The sequence below is a fragment of the Periplaneta americana genome, chromosome 11 (assembly GCF_040183065.1).
Source record: "Periplaneta americana isolate PAMFEO1 chromosome 11, P.americana_PAMFEO1_priV1, whole genome shotgun sequence".
NCBI classification, from domain to species: domain Eukaryota; kingdom Metazoa; phylum Arthropoda; class Insecta; order Blattodea; family Blattidae; genus Periplaneta; species Periplaneta americana.
This window is the reverse complement of record NC_091127.1, coordinates 17,960,646-17,983,967: the sequence shown is the minus strand read 5'-3', so window position 1 is coordinate 17,983,967 and position 23,322 is coordinate 17,960,646. Positions and strand designations below refer to the sequence as shown.

The 23,322-nt window shown below is 35.0% G+C and overlaps 1 protein-coding gene and 1 long non-coding RNA gene across 3 annotated transcripts in view; one reads left to right on the top strand and one right to left on the bottom strand.

The window, feature by feature from the left end:
- Positions 1-23,322, top strand: part of LOC138708857 (uncharacterized) — a 70,995-nt gene that overhangs the window by 21,226 nt on the left and 26,447 nt on the right. The window lies entirely within an intron of this gene.
- Positions 1-23,322, bottom strand: part of LOC138708856 (pyruvate carboxylase, mitochondrial-like) — a 223,634-nt gene that overhangs the window by 199,594 nt on the left and 718 nt on the right. The gene's annotated exons all lie outside the window — the stretch shown is intronic.

Genomic DNA, 23,322 nt, shown 5'->3' with positions numbered 1-23,322 from the left:
GAAAGTGTATAGGTTCAAGAAAAAGTATTTGGCATAAAAATCATTCAGAGGGGGTATGTTTCATAATTATGGAAGCAAATAACTTTCAGGATGTCTGGTGTTCTTCATTGAAAATAAATCTGAAAAATGTTTATTTGAACGTCTAATGAACTTAGTTTGCAGTATTTGCTGCACAAGCCTCTAGTTTATGATATAATTGCTGCTGTATTACGTACTACAATATTTCAATGGTCACCGCTAGGAGTATTGTTGCCATTACTTATCGAATGTCCTAGTAATTTTGTTATTTAAGTCTTATCAGTGCATCCGATATTTCAGCAACTGCTTCTTTTAAACACTGGTAATAATGCAGTGTAATTTATAACCAGTATAGAAGAATGTACTACCAGACGTTTAGAAATACACGTAATAGTATGCCATTGCCCTTTATAAATCTCTTTAATTCGTACTGCCCCGGACGTATTGATTGAAACTTGGGTCTCTCGTCCTATTTATCTAGCGTTTGGTTCCAGTGGCGACCAATCCTGTCTCCATTATGTACAGTGTTACTATAAATGATCTTTCCGATTACAATCTTGAATAACTATCGTTAGGATACACTTAGAAACATGATATTGGTGTCAATGGAAAGAGAAACTCAAATATTTTTTGTTATGTTGGTGAACCTGTCGCATATTTATTAATTTCGTTGCTAGGAGACGATATAACAGAAAAATGGCTGCAAACGAAGACAGGAGGGCATTATGTGTGCTAGATTTTCACATATACCAGTCTGTTGTCACTGTACAACGCAATTTTAGAAGTAAATTTGGTGTTGATCCACCCAGTATCCGTAAGTGGTACGCCGACTTCAGAACGAGGGGATGGCTTCTTCCACAACTGGAACAGGACGTCGAAGGTCTCATTTTTTAGCAGGATGGGGCACGACCCCATTACCACTTAGATGTCAGAAACGAACTGAATACACGACTTCCAAGGAGATGGATTGGACGTGCTGGCCGTGAAGATTTAGAATGTTTGCATTGGCCTTCACGTACCCCCGACCTCACTCCTTGTGATTTTTTTCTGTGGGGTTTTATAAAACAAGTGTATCAGCCACCATTACCATTTGTTGTATTCTTCCTTACATTCTCCCTCTTAATTATTTGTACTAATCGAGTTCCAATATACAGATCTGTATTTTACTTTCTTTTATTATGGTATTATTTTAATCTGTATGATGTCAATTTTGTTATTATTTTGTAACATGTTAGTACTTTGTTCTTTTCACTTTTTGTTAAATTTGTGTATTCTTGACCTGGTGGAGTGTAAGAGAAGAGCCTATGACCTTAACTCCGCCAGTATAAACAAACGCGCCAATGAGCCAACGAACAAACGAATGAACGAGCCACCGGCGTAGCTTAGGCGGTAACGCGGTTGTCTGCTAATCCGAAGTTGCACTCGGGCTTGGGTTCGATCCCCGCTTGGGCTGATTACCTGGTTTGGTTTTTCCTATGTTTTCCCCAACCGTAAAACGAATGTCAGGTAATCTATGGCGAATCCTCGGCCTCATTTCACCAAATACCATCTCGCTATCATCAATTCCATCGACGCTAAATAACCAAGTAAAAAATGAAAGAATGAAGAATGACTGAATAAATAAATAAATAAATAAATAAATAAGATAAAAATAAATATTTTAGGGGCGATAGTATTGACTATTCTAAGTAAAAAAAAAAAAGTTAATATTGTTATGCGTAACAAGGCTTACAAATAATATAAAGAAACGACAAGCGACAACATAGTATTGACTACGTAGAAAGGAATAGTATGTGTCGCACTTCTATGATCCTCTGAGGGCAGCAATGTTCATAATGAGTTAGATCCTAGATCATATATGTAACAGATAACTCCTCGCTACGTTAAAATCGGCAGCACTTTAAAGAGAACAACCGCCAGGATCGCCACCCGTCCGCAGTAAACGAACACGAGATTGCAGCACAGTCGCTAATGCAATTCAAATGGGTATTATGACGTGACTCCTTATGTAACAACTAGATGGCAGCGTAGTAAACCTGACAAAAGTTGTTAACCTCAAAGCCTATAACCCCGACATATCTGTTACATATATGATCTAGGGTTAGATATACAGCTGTTTGTAGTTAGCCTGTATAGATACGTGCGCAAATCTGAAACAGATGACAAGCACTCAGCACTCTGAATATGACGTGACTACAGTTGTGTTCTTACGACGGATCGGCCGCGATGGTCACGTGCAATGGCCACCATGGTCCTCAGACCTTACTCCTGTCGATTTTTACTTCCGGGGGTGGATAAAAGGTGAAGTGTAGAAAAATAAAGTAAACATAAGGTACGAATTGGTCACTTGTATTATGAATAGTGCTAATAGTGCTGCCCTCATAAAAGAACGATAAAACGACCTCAGAACAGAAGAACTGGTGTCAGTAGAGTGGAAAAGTGCATTGAGCTGTTAAAATGCATTGATACAATGTAGATAAGCAATATTTTCTCATTCCATGAGGCCTATCCCCGAGACAACAATGCAATTATTGTTTGTCGAAACGGTTCACATGCCAACGTGAGGCCAATGAGTTGTTTGAAATTGTAATATACAGGACTATTCAAAAAGAAGGAGCAGATTTAAAATATTTATTTCTTCCACACTACAAAAGATAGAAACACAAATCCAACGTTCCTGGACAGATGAAAGTTTAAATTTTAAACAGTCCGGGTAGAAGTTCCAATCACGGCCGCATTGGCGCTGTTGCTTGTCATGCGCGGCCGCATTGGCGCTGTTATATGAGGCCTATCCCCGAGACAACAATGCAATTATTGTTTGTCGAAACGGTTCACATGCCAACGTGAGGCCAATGAGTTGTTTGAAATTGTAATATACAGGGCTATTCAAAAAGAAGGAGCAGATTTCAAATATTTCTTTCTTCCACACTACAAAAGATAGAAACACAAATCCAACGTTCCTGGACAGACGAAAGTTTAAATTTTAAACAGTTCGGGTAGAAGTTCCAATCACGGCCGCATTGGCGCTGTTGCTTGTCATGCGCGGCCGCATTGGCGCTGTTGATTGCAGTGTTAAGGCCAATGTCAGGCATGGGAGGATAAAAACACGATCTTTTACGTAACCGCACAGATAAAAATCACAAGGAGTGAGGTCTGGAGATCTGGGAGGCCACCGTGATGAAGTTGATCTTCTCCTCCTCTTCCAATCCAACGTCCTGGAATGGTGTCATTCAGGTAACGTCGGACGTGGTTAGAGAAATGAGGCGGGGCACCATCTTGCATGAAGATGAAGTCATCTGAATCATCTTCAAGTTGAGGAAATAACCAGTTCTAAAGCATGTCTAGATAGGTTATTCCTGTTTATTAAACTGACGGCGAAAAGCAGGTTGAACTTCAATAATGGACTCTAGTTTTGCTAATTGCAGCACACAAAATGCTTTTTCCTGTTGTGTCGCCATTTTACTACAGACAATCAACAGCGACAATGCGGCCGCGCATGACAAGCAACAGCACCAATGCGGCCGTGATTGGAACTTCTACCCGGACTGTTCAAATTTAAACTTTCGTCTGTCCAGGAACGTCGGAATTGTGTTTCTGTTTTTTGTAGTTTGGAAGAAATAAATACTTGAAATCTGCTCCTTCTTTTTGAATAGCCCTGTGTATATTTGTAGAGAAGTGTATTGATTTAGAAATTAATACCACTGTTAAGACCTTAGAATTAAATTATGTTAAACTATTTCTGTCATTATACTCTCCGCATTTATTAATCAACCCTATTTGTGTGAATAATAACGAAATAATTATGATGTCACAGTCATTAGTATCCCTATTATGTTTAGTCACGGCTAGCTGGATTCGAAACTATTTTGTTTTAAACGCATTATAATTTCAGCCATCCAAAGCCTACCGTATTAACAAAAAATATAACCATACTAGTGGCTTGTGCAGCAAATGCTGCTGCAAACTAAGTTCGTTAGACGTTCAAACAAACATTTTTTTCAGATTTATTTTCAATGAAGAATACTTGTCTTTTTGATAGTTATTTGCTTCCATAATAATGAAACATACTCCCTCTGAATGGATTTTTTTAGGCCAAATACTTTTCTTGAACCTATCCAACTTCAGTTTTTGAGTTTCAACGCGAAAAAGCAAGTATCAATGTCAGGACGATAGCTGTAGCTATTTCAGGTCATTGTGGATTGTAGGCAAAAGTTAAAAAAATGTCAGGTTTGCTAAGCTTTCAAACAATAGCATTTTCGTATAGCTGCTGCTTGTAGAACTTGAAATGTAGAGCGTAAAATCATTTTATCCTACTAAGAGATCTTGCTGAAATGATCTGGAGACTACAAAATTTTCTAGGCCTCTTATTTTATCAGTAAGTAATATCTTTTGATCTTTCCTTAGGAACTATAATTTTTGCGCTCTCTCGAGCCAATACTGAAGACAATGACACATATCAATATCTACACTACATCGCCATTAAGTATATGAAAAAGACCCAAACCCACTGGGTTAATAAGTATAAACATATTTGATTTTTAATAACAATATTATTATCAGGGAACGGATTTATATGGACTAAAAATATATGAAATATGTAAATATATATGTAGTTATTTTTACCAAAATATGGAATTAAATATGGATTTTTACCAAAATATGGAATTAAATATGGACTTAAAATTATAAAAAAATGACTATGTACGTTAAATATTGGTACATTTTAATCAAACTAAACAAAAAATATAATGGACGTACCTTATCTTCCAATGTAGTTTCAACAAAACACAATTTTTATTGTCTGTTACCATAACAATAGGTTACAAACATTTCTTTCAAGTGCTGAAAAGTGAATCTTCTTCTATTGTCTCTGAGGATAGATTTATACTGACTAAAAGAGCGTTCGACGTCACAAGAAGTAACTGGTACATAATTCAATTTCACAATGTCTGCTGGGGATAAGTCCAAGTTAATCTTCACTGTTGATTCACCACTCATCACAGCAACAACCTTTTGTAGTTCTTCATATCCAGGGTTTTTTGAAAGTACAGTGTCCACCTTAGCTCTTACTGCATCTGCAACTTTACCTCTACCACGATTCAGTTGTTCCACAGTACTATTTATAATTTCAAAACTTTCAGATAGTGAAAGGTGCCTATTTTGGAGACTTTTGAGCGTTTTTATGATGCATGAAAATGTATGCTGAATGTGAGCTAAGTCATTCTTCACACTTATGTCACAGGTAACTGTTTTCGCAGTATCAATTGAGACTGCATCTTCAGAGTCCAATGCAAGGAGAACATTGTTAATAGAGTCTATATGTTCGGCATAATATTCAACTGCTTCTAGCCATGTACCCCATCTAGTTAAAATTGGCTTTGGTGGCAATGGAATTTCAGGGTACATTTCTTTCAACACGTTAACTCTACTGGGAGCTTTGAGAAATACTTTTTTCACTGATGAAATCAACAAATCTACTTTAGGGAAATTGTCTCTGACCACTTCTGCCACATGATGAAATGCTTGCGCCACACAAGTAAAATGAGTCAATTTAGGATATACAACAGATAATGCTTGTCCAGCTTTGACCATATAAGGGGCAGCATCGCTAATAAAGAATAACACATTATCGTACATAATACCCTTTGGCCACAGGATACCCATAGCTTCGTTGAACAGTTTAACTATAGTTTTGTTATTGCACTTTTCTAGAACATCACAATGTAAAAGAATTCGTTCAGAATATTGTTCACTTAACAAACCGATAACTACATTACCAACAAGTCTACCTTCTTTGTCGGGAGTCTCATCAATGGAAACCCAAATTGAACTATCTTTAATTTCATCTCTTATCTTCTGTATTGTCTCATCATAGATGGATGGAGCATACGTCTTCCTAAGTGTTGACTCATCCGGGATTGTATGTTGAGTATATTTTTCAAGGAATTCCCTGAAGACCTTATTCTTTAGTTTGTAGAGAGGAATATCAGCAGAGATGAGAGAACGGCACAGGTCGATGTTAAACTCAGATCTTACATTCGATGTTGTTGGTTGTGTTAAAAACAATTGTCTCTGCTTGGAATTTAGTTGTTTGTTGGCCTGATGTTTACTAGTTGTAATGTGTTGTTGCACCAGGAACTTTTGTGTAGATGATACTGCACACTGACACAAATTACAAAATAATATTTTATTGTCAGTTGATAAACCATCTTCTTTAAATTCTGAAATGTAACTTGTTAGTTTTGATTTTAAATTGACTGAATGACGTACTTTTGGCATATTTACCGTCTTTATAGTATGATTTACAAAACTGAACCTATGTGTACTCTGACTGGCATTTAACTGTTGAGCTGCACAACTGAAGTCTGTTAAAAATTTTAAATTAAATTAATACAGTTTTGTAACTTACTTTCCCATTGTTGATAGGACTGCTAATTTTCAAATAACTCTGATGTTAAAGGGATTACTGAACATGTGTTTAAATCTCTATTGTTGAAATGTATTTTTAAAAGTTAATGGAATTTTGTTTTGTTTTATTGTTAAACCTAATATAATATGGACTGTTTTATATGAAATATGGAAAATATATGGAAATTAACGAAAATATGTACTAAACTCTAAAATATGGAAAAATATGGAAAATAAAAGTAGGATTTTTCAACCCTACACATTGTGAAACATAAAGATAATGCAAAATATAAATTATATTAGCTTTATAAGTAAATATGTATTTACATATAAATCCTTTCCCTGATTATTATCTTACTTAAGTTTTGTAGTTATATATAGCCGCCACTCAGTAAGTTATAGAAATGAAGATCTAAATTAAGATATTCTCTACATTTACTTACATAACCTCAAAACGTTTCACTTTCATGTCATCAATATAGCATCAATATTATGTACAATTAATGAAAAATAGACGCATCATAATATTAACTATAACAATATTTAATTTCTAATGGTAACAATGTCATCAAACCACCTCAAGTTTCGTAGAATTGAATATCCAATGCACAGTTGTACTCAGAAAATTATACACTGCAGAATCAGTTTTAAATAACAAATTGAATTGAGCTCTAAATATGTCGGCAATCCTGCAAGTCATGGCCTTCGTGTAATAGCCTATTGTTTATTGTAGTGTGTGTTTTGTTCTGAAATTCAATCAAGTCGGCCGTGATTCAATAAAATTAGTTCTCAAAACTGACAACAGATGGATTTTGGAAAATAGGAAAATTATGTAGGAAAATTGACATTTCACTGAAAACTACTATTTTCCCGAAAAACTTTGGGTTCCAAGCTTCAAAATGAGGGGCCATTTATTAAAATCCGTTCAGCCGTTTTCCCGTAATTTCCATTACCAGTTCAAATTATATATATATAGATTTCTCCAATGTCAAGCGCATAGTTTCACATTAAAAATTAAAAAAGGTAATATCAAATTAACAAGTCGTAAAATATGAATTATACTAAATCTGTAAAAATAAATACTGCTGAACTAGTAAGTATACAAAAAATACAGTTACAGAATGGACAAAATCCATTTTGCGCCCTCATAACCCGAGTTTTATTTTATCTTGGTCTCGAGTCAGTCCGCGGACCCCTGATTGCTGCATGGAATTCCTGACCCTGTCGGTCAACGCAGCTGATTGCACGAGTTATCTAGTGAAGGGCAGGTCAATGTAGAGGCGTCCAGAGGTCGCTCGTTCCAAGGAGAAATGAAATCCAACCTCAGTTCGGCCAGTCGGGCACACAGAAGTTCTGCTACGAGAATAAACAAACAACTTCCCAGCTACTGGACATATCGCACTTCAGCCTGTACCCGTTTGGAGTAATATTACGTTATAATCACCAACATGTTTGATTATTAGTCCATGCACTTAGGAGTCATCTTCACCACCATTACCATCATATTAATCACTTTAATTTCCACTACCAAACCATCAATTATTAGCATCATTTCAATTGTTACCACTCTGTCATCACGATCGCCTTGAGATTTTTCTTTAAGAACTGTGCCACTTCTTCTGTCTTTAAACAAATTGTTCGTACCCCATATTAGCGGTTGTTTTACTTAATGTGTACTTATATTCATTTTTAACTTTGCTCTAGAGTATGCCATTAGAAAAGTTCAGGATAACAAAGAGGGCTTGGAATTAAACGGGTTACATCAGCTGCTTGTCTATGCGGATGACGTGAATATGTTAGGAGAAAATCCACAAGCGATTAGGGAAAACACGGGAATTTTACTGGAAGCAAGTAAAGAGATAGGTTTGGAAGTAAATCCCGAAAAGACAAAATATATGATTATGTCTCGTGACGAGAATAATGTACGAAATGAAAATAGGTGGAAAAGTTCAAATACCTTGGAGCAACAGTAACAAATATAAATGATACTCGGGAGGAAATTAAACACAGAATAAATATGGGAAATGCCTGTTATTATTCGGTTGAAAAGCTTTTATCATCCAGTCTGCTGTCAAAAAATCTGAAAGTTAGAATTTATAAAACAGTTATATTACCGGTTGTTCTTTATGGTTGTGAAACTTGGACTCTCACTTTGAGAGAGGAACATAGGTTAAGGGTGTTTGAGAATAAGGTGCTTAGGAAAATATTTGGGGCTAAGAGGGATGAAGTTACAGGAGAATGGAGAAAGTTACACAACACAGAACTGCACGCATTGTATTCTTCACCTGACATAATTAGGAACATTAAATCCAGACGTTTGAGATGGGTAGGGCATGTAGCACGTATGGGCGAATCCAGAAATGCATATAGAGTGTTAGTTGGGAGGCCGGAGGGAAAAAGACCTTTAGGGAGGCCGAGACGTAGATGGGAAGATAATATTAAAATGGATTTGAGGGAGGTGGGATATGATGATAGAGAATGGATTAATCTTGCTCAGGATAGGGATCAATGGCGGGCTTATGTGATGGCGGCAATGAACCTCCGGGTTCCTTAAAAGCCAGTAAGTAGTAGTAGTAGTAGTAGTAGTAGTAGTAGTAGTAGTAGTAGTAGTAGTAGTAGTAGTAGTAGTAGTAGTTTTATTCATATAATTCGAAATGCGGATAGTCTTCTGTGACTTGCAATTAATATTACAAATCTCATTTTAGTTAGGCCTATTTGCTTTCTCTATCACTGAGATTTGATGTCTAACATTCGACTTAATACAAGAAAACTGTAAAGTGAGTAGGCTATTTTGCAATAGCTTTAGAACTCACCTATCATTACGTCACATGAGATATCATATTTGTTAAATTTTGTATACATGTCTTTATACTTCAGGTATGCAAGTTGAATTCTAGAGTTTATTGCCTAACCTACTATTCTATTATTTTAGCTCTCAGTTTTTCGTCTCGGATCCATTATTTTTATTAGAAATTATTATCTAGGATATTTCAGCGGTTTTGTCCAGTTGATTCTATTTTGTAGATCAATTTCACAGTTTGCAAGAATTATATACACACTGCATTACAGTATCAAAACGAGTACCGTGAAAATATCGCTCAATTTTTCCTATCAATACTATTACGATAAAGTCAATGTACAAATTGAACAATATATAATAATAATAATGATTTATTTTAGCTGGCAGAGTTAAGGCCGTAAGGCCTTCTCTTCCACTCAACCAGCAAAAAGTGTATATACATATGCATGAACTTACAAAGAATCCAACAATTTGATTTAGACGAGAGTTACATGTATACAAAAGTTATTTACAAATTAAACAACAAAATACTATGAACTATTAATTAAACACTGAAATAAACTGTGTAGCAGAATTAAACTAAAATACATATGGGCAATAGTCCATGCTCAAAGTTTACCAACAAAAGTATGAATCAGGGGGATACAGACAGATTTAAAATCCCATAGTGAGGCTTTTATGTTTTGTCGCCAAGCTACACCGATAGCTTTTGTTTATTACACAAAGCCACCTGAAACACTTCCTGCAGGACGAGTTCTACATACAATCCTTGCTGTGCAAGACTCGTGCATCTGTCGGTTAAGGACCGGTAAATCTGCTGGGACACAATAAAATTATAAGCTACCCCTTGTTTCGGATGGAATTTCCAGGCCAAAGGGTTCATTTTACAGCATGTTTAGATATTTCACTTCAAAAAGACTAAAACAGAAATAAAACAAATTTCATAGGTATACTTTCTGAAGAGAAATAAGTTTCTAGCGTTTAATATTTAGCTGACCCGATTCGATTTTCGTCTGTAATTCTGACATAGAAATTGGAATATGTGAATAATAAAATTAAGTTTGTTTTGTATTATCTTAAAACGATTTTCTTTCGCCATGTTGACCACATAATCAGGGAATCCAGCTATTTATGGATGTCTAATGTTAGTTAAGAGTCTGGAAGAAACTGCAATAAGTTAAAAACCGTCACGATGATTGTTGTTATTATTATTATTATTATTATTATTATTATTATTATTATTATTATTGCTGTCGTTATTTTCTTGAAATTAAGATAAAATAAACACATACCAAACCTTTGGAATAGAACTGAAGTAAAATAAGTAAATAAATGTACGTACCGTATACAGGATGAATTGGAAGTAATATCATTAATTTAAGGGGGCTATTCTTTGAGATATTTCAAACAAAAAAGGTTAATACAATTTTTCTCGTCGTTGCTTCCGTTTCGAGATAAAAATTATTTTGTATGAAACATTTCATAGCGTGTTTCGGGAAATCCATTGGTTTAATTCCTAATATGCTTAGTCAATTTAAGAGAGCAGTGGATTATGATAACAAATGGTTGAAAGAATTTTAGTTTTGTCCTTTAAATATGCAGAAATCTGATCCGAACAAGTGCAACTTTCCGTTATGAAAATGAATTTTAAAATATTACATTTGTTCGGATAAAATTTCTGCACATTTAAAGGGCAAGATATAACTAAAATTCTTTCAGTCATTTATCATAATACTCTGCTGTCTTAAATTGTTTGGGCATATTGGGAATTAAGTCAATGGCATTCCCAAAACATGCTATGAAATTTTTCATATAAAATAATTTTATCTCGAAAAGGAAGCAAAACCGAGCAAAATCTTATTAAAATTTTTTGTTTGAAATATTTCAAAGTAACTAACAGATGAAAGTAATATTAACTGCTAAACAAATTTATCAATCAAGATGAATGAATCTATGTATGTAATGAGCAGACATCGGATTATAGGGCAAATGCCTATTTTGTTTCTTTAGGAGAAAAGTAAAAATAATTATTAATATTTGTGTTTCATGGAAATTGAAAGGTATTCAAAGAGTTTTATAGTGCCCTAAAATGCCCTAAAAAGGTTATTAGCGCCTAATTTGTTAATATTCGCCTAAAAATGCCTAACTCACTGTAAAGTTTCGCATTTTACTCTTACTTTTTATAATTTATACATGCATTCACTGCGAAATTTAAGGCATTTAAAAAGTGGAAAGTTCGCTTCACACCGGCCATGAAACCATTGATAAAGGAAACAAAATGTTTTGAATCTCACGACACTCGCAATAGATTTCACCGAATTTAACATCTTTGGAGGCATAAATGCCGACAAAGAACCAACCTTAGTTTTGAAGCAGGCAACAATCACAACATGTGCTGCTACCGATTCAGAGATATACTACTATACTAGTATAGACCCTACTATAAAAATGACTGTTTTCGGTCTGAAACCGATTAGCTGTACTGCCCTTCAGAGTGTCATAAAATCACAATTTTTGGAGAAAGAGTGTTTTTGAAATATTTATGAAAAGTCGTAAAACTGCGAATTAGTAGGGTAAACCGTTACAAAATATTTAAAAGAATGGCCCTCCTAGTGTTAACACTACCAGGAAATGCAACAATAAGTGGAACTTTGTATTTTTGCGCCTGCTTTCAAAATGATTCTCAGTGACAAAAGGCAAAGGTTAACTGTGGAGAATTTAGAAAAAAATTCTGGTGGTGTACTGTGCAGATAATTATAATAAAGTCTGAGCATGGAACTGAATTTCAATAACTTAAAATGAGTAATCTTGATATCAATAATCATTATTTCATTAGTTTCAATATATTAAATTTGTGCAGCTCTGTTTATAAATATAATATAGTATTCTTTTTTAATGTTTAAACATACTTTTTTGTGCGTATTTTAGTGTATAACTAAAAATTTCAGTGAAAGAAATAAGTATGATACCTTGATGTGCCTAAAATGCCTATTTTCATTAAAATAGAGCCTAATTTTACAAATTTTGAGCTTATTTTAGGCGCCTAAAACTGCAATTTTTAGTGCCTAAAAATCCGATGTCTAGTAATGAGCTAAGAGTGGGATTATTTTTTTTGTGCATGTTGATTGTTGCCGATGTTCGACAATTTGTGAGTATCGACTCAACAGTTGCGAGTAAAGGGGTCTTATCTGTCCACAATATTGGATTCAGTTTTCATTTGAGCAACGGAATGAAAAGTTTTATTCAATTTTATAACCATCTTCTTTCAATTCTAACACAATTCGCAGTTTATAAGGCTATATTTTCAGAAGTTTGCGCAACATTTTCTAAACAGTGGAGTACGGCATTTGCAAGCATTTGCTTAACAAATTAGCACTGTTGACTGATAACGGGTTTTTCTAGTTGGGTTTCTGCTGTTACGAAGAACCTCTGGAAGCTTAATATCGCTTTTTGTTTTTCCTGACTTCATTTCACATGAGTTGAACCAGTTTCTTCAAACTTCTTAGTTAACGTGCGATAAGAAAGCATGGTAGGCGAAGGACAGGCTTTCAAATACATTGTTGTACGAAATCTTCTTGATCTGGCAGTGCAGTTTCTTTCACTTTCATAACAACACTGCACTAAACTGATTCTCGTTTGAAGATTTAAAATCATTTTCTGACACTCAAAAAATTTAATGTGTATAATAAACAAGTCAAATGGCTAACAAACTTCTGTTGATTTTTCAAAGATTATGGGTCGATTTCTAAAACACGGACGAAATCGTGGTTCCAAACCTCGGCTTTTAAACCACGATCGAGGTCTGAATCCTTATGTGATTTCTAAAACGAAGACGAGACGTGGCTTGAGAAGAAACCGAGGTTCGTGCGTTTGATATATGGCAACGCAGCTAAGAATCTATTTTTATTACTGTATTAGAAATAAATGGACATCGGGAGTAATATTTTTATTGAATTGCAGTGAGTCACGTTCTTTTGTTCTAAGTAAAGGTATTTTTATATTTAGGGAATATACGTGCGTTTAAAATACTAACGTTACTTAGTATTTAATAGGGAACGGATTTTTAGGTACCAGAATGATATTACACAAATAATTAGCACAAGTCGAGCGTTTATGTTGTAGTTTATCGTTTGTTCATAACTACTACCAACATTAACAACCTGAATACCCGGTTCTAAGGAATTAATAACCTAAATATTAACTGGATTAAAATTTCAATTGAAACTAAAATGTAGTATGGTTGTATTTTCACATATAATAGGCTAGTACTACGTGGAAAGCCCCAGTAGCATAAAACTTGAAATAAGAAGACAAAATCACGTTTGCTTCATATTCTTGTAGGCCCATAACATTTTCGAGTATTAAATGAAATATCCAAAACTACAGTAAAGACTAAGAATTAAGATATATCGTCCTATAGGCATAAATGTATAATTAATATAAAATATTATATCTTACATCCCTGAAAGCAACAAGAAGGTGTACAAAAATTGTCAACCTATCGCCTCTTGCATTTCGTTGCAGATTATTATTTAGCATTCTTGCTAAATTTTGCGTTTTCTTCGAAAATCGAAATATTCGCCTGAAATTATCGTCGTTATATAGTTACAAAGGATTATTCCTGTCTCTCATCACTCTAATCCGGGGATTTAATACCCGTAGACACAAATTTTCCTTTGATAATCATCCAGCTGATAACTACCTCCATCTTGTATACATGAAGCCGTGGTTTTAAACCTGCCCCAGCCGTGGTCATCTGGTTCCCAAACGAGATTAGAGCTTCATTTCTGCGAGTAAGTAGCAGGCTACACTCATTGCTCTCTATTCCCATTTGACCCGACTCGCGAGTGACATTGTGATTTTTTAAATTTAGAGAGGTTGTCATCACATTCCCAGACGAGCTCAGAGTATGAAGTGCAGAACTCAGAATTTTAATACTGATTTACTAACAGGATAGCTATCTTAGAGCCCTTTAACCTTTTATCTATGGGTACGGACACGTTGGAGCGACGATAAACGATAAAAGAAGCAGCGATGCTATATCAGAGAGAACTGAAGCATGCATTGTTGTTGAGGTGTGCATATTGGAGTAACGATAAAAGCGAAGATACACTATAAAAGCGACGAAAAAGAAAAATTCCATTTTCTTCGTTCTTGTCGTTCATATGATCTCTGATTAAGATAACACTAATCTGTATAATTACCGGTGGTTATCAATACATCCGAATAGTAATCGATTTATTATTATTTCGGCATATTAAATTAATTATCATAGATATTGGCAAATTGATCAGTTGTGTATTTACTTGTGATACGTTATGTGATCACAAGATCCAATCACAACACAATGAATTTATACTAGGTTTGGGATGAGAAACGGGTTCAATTTTGCACATATTTAAGTTATATTAACCTTGAACCTAGCACCTGATATTTCCTATATATCTTCTTTCATTAAGTGGATCTATAGAATATCTTCCACTGATAGGCCTAAATCAAAATGTTCGCTTCCCGCGTCCTTCTTGCTCCGACATGAACACTTCATTCTTTGATAATGCCAAAGCGTCGCTAGATCGTTTCTTTTATCGTTTATCGTTGCTCCAACGTGTACATACCCTTAGATATTCTGGACTCAAAAGTAAGAATTCCCGCACGGAATTAGCCATCCGTGATTCATATGATAGTAGCAGTAGCAGTAGCAGTAGCAGTAGCAGTAGCAGTAGCAGGTCCTGTGACCAGAAAATAATACGAAATGGATATATAAAAATTGGAAATTTATCCTTTGAAGAGGTGTAAAAACGAAGGACTAACATCCCATCACCATAAAAAAAAACAGCTTGTTACGAATCCTTCAAATAAGCCTCCGAATGGGACTGATTCTCTGGCACGACCACAGCAAAGGAATACGGTTTTGAGATGGCATGTAGCACGTCTGGGCGAATCCAGAAATGCATATAGAGTGTTAGTTGGGAGGCCGGAGGGGAAAAAGACCTTTAGGGAGACCGAGACATAGATGGGAAGATAATATTAAAATGGATTTGAGGGAGGTGGGATATGATGATAGAGAATGGATTAATCTTGCTCAGGATAGGGACCAATGGCGGGCTTATGTGAGGGCGGCAATGAACCTCCGGGTTCCTTAAAAGCCAGTAAGTAAGTAAGAGGTGGAAAAATTCAGATATCTTGGAGAAACAGTAACAAATATAAATGATACTCGGGAGGAAATTAAACACACAATAAATATGGGAAATGCCTCTTATCATTCGGTTGAGAAGCTTTTGTCATCTAGTCTGCTGTCAAAAAACTGAAAGTTAGAATTTATAAAACAGTTATGTTACCTGTTGTTCCATATGGTTATGAAACTTTAACTCTCACTTTGAGAGAGGAACAGAGGTTAAGGATGTTTGGAAATAAGGTACTTAAGAAAATACTTGGGGCTAAGAAGCATGAAGTTATAGGAGAATGGAGAAGATTACACAACGCAAAACTGCACGTATTGTATTCTTCATCTGACATAATTAGAAACATTAAATCCAGACGTTTGAGATGGGTAAGTCATGTAGCATGCATGAACGAATCCAGAAATGCGTATAGTGTGTTAGTTGGGAGCCGGAGGGAAAAATACCTTTGGGGAGACCAAGACGTAGATTAGAGGATGTTATTAAAATGGATTTGAAGGAGGTGGAATATGATGGTAGAGACTGGATTAATCTCGCTAAGGACAGGGACCGATGGCGAGCTTATGTGAGGGCGGAAATGAACCTCCGGGTTCCCTGAAAGCCATATTTAAGTAGTAGTAGTAGTAGTAGTAGTAGTAGTAGTAGTAGTAGTAGTAGTAGTAGTAGTAGTAGTAGTAGTAGTAGTCGAAGTTTTTTCATGGTTTTCTCAATTTTACTTCGTCATTGATACATAAATATAACATAAAGGATTCTCACTCATTTATCCTGCAGTCGAAAAATGCCACGAAATAAAAACGACAGACGGACCAATACGAAAATACCCACAGTCCTGCTTCTATTCATTGTCTACGAACTAAGAATAAAATGACAGTCTACTCTACTCTGATTGGCCTTGGGCAATGTAAACATAGGAATCTCAACAAGAACTCGGGACAGGAAAGAGAGAGCACTCTGTCCACTTCCTCCTAAAACTGGAGTGGGTAAACCCGTCTGAATGTAACAACGGAGGAGAGTTGCTTAATCTCCACTTTCTATGGAAAAATTGTCTCGTAATTTTCCGACCAGTGTGACTGATTGTGAATGAACTGAACTTTTGTAACATGTTCATAATATTAAACATTACCTATTGCTTCGGTTTCCACCATAAAGGCGAGGATTCAAGCGTAGCCAATAGTGTTAGGGTGTTGCTTTAACGCTGTATAGAACCATGTTCATGGAGAATAGATGTTACGTCATCAATGTGATGTTTCGTGAAGTTTCAGGTGAATACCAAAATCGTGCTAACCCTAGATTACTTGAGTCTCAGAGTGTCAGCCTAGTGTCAGATAAAGCTAGAGGTTATACGATGATTGGTTGGTTTAGTTCGTTGGTAAGCAAATAGACACAAACATAGAAGTATATTCTTTTAGGTAGACTTACGACGCAGATATATGCCTACATGCGCAGATTTTTTTAATTGCATAAAAATTTGGCAGGGGGAAAGGAACTGGCTATCCTACCACGTTATCTCCTGGCTTAGTTGCCTCTATGTGATACCTTATTGGTGTCACAGGTTCAAACCTGTTTTCGGACAGTTGACTAAACACCAAACAATAATTGAACAAAATTGAATAACACAGAATATCTCAGTAGTGTACTGTGGCGTGAAGTTTACTGCATTTAATCTATCATTGTAACTAACGAGCATTAAATACCTTAAGTAATAGATAAACAATAGTTCTGAAGGAATATAATGTAACACAGAAATGAATCCTACAATACAGATACGTAATTAAAATAAAAAAAAATATTAAAATGGAACAAAAATAAACAAAGATGAGGGAGATCGTTTGAACTATAAGGGCCGTATTCATAGACATTTTTAGCGCGGGTTTCCGGTGGATGATCAGAATTTTTCGTATTCATAAACCAGTGTTAGCGATAGGATATGATTTGAATTCTGTACTAGTAACCAGTGGATAGCCGGGGCTAGCTTAGTACGCTCGTAGCGCGTGCTGCGAAATGTCTGTGAATAGCGCCCTTAATTTTTAATTTGAAAAGAAGCTACGAGTAACAGGAGTGACATTTAGACCTATTTGCAAAATAGAGCGTTGTCTCATTGTGCAAGTAAAATTTCTTCGTGTGAAATTTTGACACTTAACATTTTCGACTCAATTTTCTTTCAGTAGCCTATTCACACATGTAATCCGTGCGCGCGAATTTTGGAGGATTCTGTATATAATTTGCAATCTATCTCCTATACGTACATAAATACAGTAGCGTGCAAATTAATCCGAACAACGTAATTACTTACGCAAAAACACTCAAACGTGATAAAAAAAAAAAGAAAGATCTAAGACATACCTCAGTAATCTATGTGGCCTCCCTTGTTCCTAATAACAGCTCTGAGACGATTTGGCATGGAGTCCACTAATTTCCCACAAATATTCTTCATTTCTTCATCGCAAAAACCATACACCAATGAGGGCAGAAATCATCTTCTCCTTTGTAGAACAATCAATTTTTTGCATTCTTCTTTTGCAAATTGACCACAAGTTCTCAATGGAGTTGATGTCGGGTGAGTTGCCTGGCCAGGGGAGTATCTGAATATTCTTCTTGTTGAAGAATTCTGTAGTTTTTAGAGACGTATGACATGGTGCCAGGTCTTGTTGGAACACACCTCTGCCATCCGGAAATGATTTTTTGCAGCTGGGGTACGATTCTGTTTTCCAGTAAGTGAATATATTTGTCAGAATTCATCATTCCCTTGATAGGTATTAATGCTCCAGGCCCTTCATGTGTAAAACAACCCCAAAACATTACATTAGGGGGGGGGGTATTTGGGTGCTTGTTGGAGATGAGCTGCTGTTACTTTTTCGGATCCTTTCCGTACGTAGGATACACGGTCGCCGTGGACCTCGAAATGAGACTCATCGGAAAAAAGTACATTCTTCCAGTCATTCACTGTCCAGTTTTGATGTAATTTTGCCCACATTAAGCGTTTTTTGCACATAACAGGTGTTAGCAGTTGCTTCTTAATAGGCTTTCGAGCCCTTCGTCCAGCTCCCAAAAGCCTACGCCGCACTGTTGTGACGTGAATATTCGCCCCAGTGGTAGCCATTAACTCGCGGGTTAAGTCGACAGCAGTTAGTCTAGGATTTAATTTACTTTTCCTGACAATTAAACGATCATCTGCAGGTGAAGTCTTCCTTTTCCGGCCACAGTTTCCTTTTTTCTGGGGTGTGATGGATCCAGTCTCCCTGTATCGTTTTATGATCGAATTAACAGTAGCCAAACCGATGTGACATTCTGCAGCAATTTGCCTCTGTGTCATAGAAGAATGCTCTGCTAATGTTATAATTTTATACCGTTTTCGTGGAGTTGTATCGATTTGTGAAGAGGACAGAATGTACACAGGATTGCAGTATTAAGTCTTCAACACAACTGAAATGCTTATAAGTACAAAACGACAAGCAAAATGTCACATATTATAAAAAAAATAATGACAGACCTTCAACAATGGAATTACACGTACTACAGATGTCAATTAAAGCGGTATGAGCAGCTGTGAGGCCAACAATGACAGAAAATGTAAAAATATGTCGTGTTCGGATTAATTTGCACGCTACTGTATGACGTTCACAGCGCCGAAATTTACCAAGAATTTGCTCTTAACGGATTGAGGGACAACCCCGAAAAAACCTCAACAGATAATTTATCCCAACCAGGATTTGAGTCCGGGCCCGCTCGTTTCACGATCAGATATGCCAACCCTTAACACACTTGCTATTTAACAGCTTTCAGTAGCACTGCTCAACTGTCCTGTCAATATGGAAGCGCTGTTGAAAAACGCAAGTGTGTAGAAGTGTGTAGGTGGACTAGTACAAGTATTGTCCACCACTCTGGAGTAACGGTTAGCATGCATGATCGTGAAACGAGAGGGGCCCAGATTCAAATCCTGATTGGGACAAGTTACCTGGTTGAGGTTATTTCCGGGGTTTTCCTTGAAGCCATTAACAGCAAATGCTGGGTAACTTTCGGCGCTAACCCTGGACTCATTTCGCTGGCATTATCACCATCTTTTTCAGGCGCTAGACAACCTTAGCAGTTGATAAAGCGTCGTAAACTAACCAATTAAAAAACTACAAGTATTGTATTGGTTCCTTCTCTCAGGACATAATCATTAACATAATAATTACACGTATACTGTAAATCAGAATCTGCACAAGGAATGAAAAATGGTCTTTAATCAATAAACCGCCTTGTGTTGTCTTAGTTAACTACCGATCCCATTTCATCAAATCCCAGTCTGCCTAACTAGTACAATGTTAACTAACATCTCTTATTAATAAAGTTCAAAATTCCCTGGAAGACATAGGCTACACATGCTGATGGGAAAGGAATTGCCCAATAACGGACATTCTCAAAGAAGAAAGTGGAAACCTAAATACCTAAATATGTATGCAAAGATTTCAAAAATATTTTCTCATCGCGGACAAACTTAAACACTCAATCTTGTTTATTTCATAATTTCTCGTATACAGTCTTCAGGCCAGCTAACTGCTATATATGTAACTAACTGTATTGCGACAATTACTATCATGGGACATTTATAACGCTACATACATACATACATATTTAGAAATGTTTTTATTGAACAGAACTAGACTCTTGCGGAAGTTTCTAAATAGTTTTAAATGACCAAGTTGTTATTTTTTTCTCCTCTCTCTCTTCTTTTTTTTTTTCATTTTTTTATTATCTTGATATATTACTTAATCATTTGTATTTGTATGCCATTTATTACGACTTTGCTATTCAAAATTTTATGTCTTGTAACCCACATGTATTTTCCTATTAGTATATTAACTGTATACTATATCTCAAGTGAATTAATCGTCGAATTTATCTCGAACATTTTAGGTCTTATAAACTGTGTGTGTGTGTGTGTGTGTGTGTGAGTGTGTATTCCCCTTATGTTATGTAACTGATTTTGATTATGTGTAATTTTATACTTTATTTTATATTGTCCTTATATTATGTAACTGATCTCGACTATTTGTAATTTTCTACTATATTTTATGTAATTTCTAAGATATCTTCTTTTGTGTTGGTTTGTATTTAATGTATATTATTGAAACCTGGTTGAGTGGAAGAGAAGACCTTATGGCCTTAACTCTGCCAGGCAAAATAAAACTACATACATACATACATACATACATACATACATACATACATACATACATACATACATACATACATACATACATCGAAGTCGAAATGTAGAATTTTTAAATCTACTTTTTTACTTTGTTTATATTCATGTTGAAATGTCATTTCGATCTAGAATGTTAATGAACGAACAAACAATATGTGCACATTATGTTCTTTAACTGTATCTTTGTAATTTCAGAATTCTACATTAACAAAATTGTCATGCTTAAAGCACTGAGTGTAAATAAATGAAAGATATTTATTTAATCTTACACAACTGAAATTAAACCATGTATGTGGAATTATTAATATAATATTACATGAAGCATATAAAACATATTAATTTATACTTTTTTGAAGGTGGACACTTCTGGATAACGTACAGTACATATTTTAATTCCTACTATTGGAAAGTTTCTCTGTAGTAGGATGGAAAATCTGAAAAATTGTCGTATGATAAACCTTGACAATGATATGAATATATCTGGTAAAAAAAAAAAACAAAATAACCTGTGAAATTCGTGAAATTTGTTCTATCAGGTCTGATAGCATAATCAAAAAACTCTATAGACTGATTTAAATTCAAATCCGTGTACGACTAAGAAAATGAATTATTACTTAAGTATATGGTCTAATTCAGCTGCTTGAGTTTTATCCTAGATCATATATGTATATTTCATATATGTATATGATCTAAGGTTTTATGATGCAACTACTGCTTGGGTTTTTATTTTTGAAATTTTAATGTTTAACTTGTGATGATATTTATATTAACTTACTTGTGTGTATTTCAACCGCTTATAGTTTCTGTAATGAAACCTTTCTGGCTTGATTTTTCTTGAATTGAGTATTTATTGTGTGTGAGACGAGACTGTATTACTTACGATTTTTTTTATCGGCATTGCAATTTTATTTTGTAATGCAATTCTGTTCCTTGATTATGTGGTACTATATTTGGTAATTATGGAGGACGATCACTCCACGATTTTCTAACTTTTTTCTTTCACAAACGACGATTTTATGCTCTATTTTTGAAAGGTAATAGAAAAACAATTTCGGAAAAACATAATTTCGACTGTAACCTAACATAACCTATCACAACCTATACTAATCTAACTTATCCTTAACTAACTCTAATTAACCCAAGCTAAACTAAGCTAACCTGGTAATGCTGTTTGCTTAGGTTAGTTTAGGTTAGATTAACTTAGCTTAGTTTTCCTTGGGTTAGTTAAGGTTAAGTTAGGTTAATTCTGGTGGCCGACCACTCCACGATTGTTTAAGTTTAATTTTCCACAAACGACAATTTTATGCTCGACTTTCAAAAGGTAATACAAAAAAAATTCGAAAACATAATTTCGACTGTAATCTAACAAACTATGACAACCTAAACTAAAGTGATCTAACCTTAACCCTAACTAGGCTAACCCAAGAAAACTAAGCTAAGCTAAACTAAACTAACCTAACCTAACCTACTCCGATCGCCACCAAGCAGTAAACATCGCCTACCAACAAATGAGCCGTTGACAGCAGAAGTGGTGTAAGTCAAAAATAGGTAATGAGGGTTAAAGTAAACATTCTGTAAAATACAACGCAAAGTAGCAATTAATATTCAATTTATTTAAATTATTAGTAGTCAGTGGATAGCACGAAGAACATATTAATTGCTACTTTGCGCTGTATTTTACAGAATGTTTACTTTAAACCTCATTACCCAATTTTGACTTACACCACTTTTGCTCTGAACGGCTCAAATATAACATTACGTTACAGTCCAAAATTACTTACAACATTAAAAATGTAAAACATGTAAAATCATAGTCCGTTCGCAACAATCTACGCATATAAATGATGAGAATTCAATATAGAATAATTATACATGTTCAGGACTTCTGAAATCCATGGAGAGGTTTTTCTCCAGAATTAATGTATATTTCAGTAATTGTTCTTAGTTTTTAATGAAAACTGGTATGCTTAAGTTTGCTGATTAAATTTTAATAACAAAAAATTAATTAATTGTCTGTGGCTTAAAAAAGTTCTTTTATTGTCCCCTTAATAGCACCTTCTGTTTTAATGCATTATTATTATTATTATTATTATTATTATTATTATTATTATTATTATTATTGGTTGCTGTTATTCATAACTTATTTAATTCCGTTCATTAAATACAGTTCAATCTTACAGCAAATTATATTTGTCATAATTTTTTAACCTAATTTTATTCCTGTATAGATGTCAGAAGCAATCATAGAGATTTTCTTACACCTCCTCTATCACCTTTTCTATCGCACAAATATAAATAACGTTGTGTTGATATGTAAGAAATGGTCACGTATCTCAAGGTGTTGCTTTAAATTTCTTAAAAGAACCAATAAAAATCTCTTTCAACATGCGAAATTTTTGGAGAAAAAATAGAGGTTGTATACACTATGAAGATAGAATTAAGCAGTGTGTTTTTATCGTTTACTGCCATCCCTGGAAATAACACGGAAATGAAAACAAGTACAGAATGTATATGTTGGCAAAATAATGTAAATAACGTTGAATACTTTCGGACACAACCACTACACTGACTTGATGCGCAATTTGTACTGTTTACGCAAAAAGTTAATAGAACTTAATTTCCTAAACACAATATTTATTCTTAAGTACACATACATTCACCTATGCACTTTTTACAGCACTTCTAAGAGGGAGGGGCCATCCCGTAATCTTTGTAAACATACG